Source organism: Galeopterus variegatus, unplaced genomic scaffold, assembly GCF_000696425.1.
Source record: "Galeopterus variegatus unplaced genomic scaffold, G_variegatus-3.0.2 Scaffold3964, whole genome shotgun sequence".
Classification (NCBI taxonomy): domain Eukaryota; kingdom Metazoa; phylum Chordata; class Mammalia; order Dermoptera; family Cynocephalidae; genus Galeopterus; species Galeopterus variegatus.
Window position 1 is genome coordinate 10,315 of NW_007730075.1, and position 697 is coordinate 11,011.

The window sequence follows — 697 nt, forward strand, 5'->3', positions numbered from 1 at the left end:
CATTCCTCTGGGTATATTCCCAGCAGTGGGATAGTTGGGTCATATGGTAGATCTATCTGCAATTGTTTGAGGAATCTCCATACCATTCCATAAAGGCTGCACCATTTTGCAGTCCCACCAACAGTGTATGAGAGTTCCTTTTTCTCTGCAACCTTGTCAGCAATTACCATTCTCAATCTTTTGTATATTAGCCATCCTGACTGGAGTGAGATGGTATCTCAAAGTGGTTTTGATTTGCACTTCCAGAATGCTGAGTAATGTTGAGCATTTGTTCATGTGTCTGTTTGCCATTCATATATCTTCCTTTGAGAAATGCATATTCAGCTCTTTGCCCAGTTTTTAATCAGGTTATTTGGGTTTTTGCTGTAAAGTTGTTTGAGTTCTTTGTATTTTCTGGATATTAATCCTTTATCAGATTTATATTTTGCAAATATTTTCTCCCACTTCATTGTTTGTCTTTTCACTCTGTTGATTGTTTCTTTTGCTGTGCAGAAGCTTTTTAGTTTGATATAATCCCATTTCTTTATTTTTCTTTTAGTTGCCTGTGCTTTGGGGGACCTATTCATGAAGTCTGTAACCACTGCTACTTGCTGAAGTGTTTCCCTTATGTTTTCTTTAAGGAGTTTTATTGTTTCAAGATATATATTTAATTCTTTAATCCATATTGAGTTGATATTGGTATATGGTAAAAGGTACA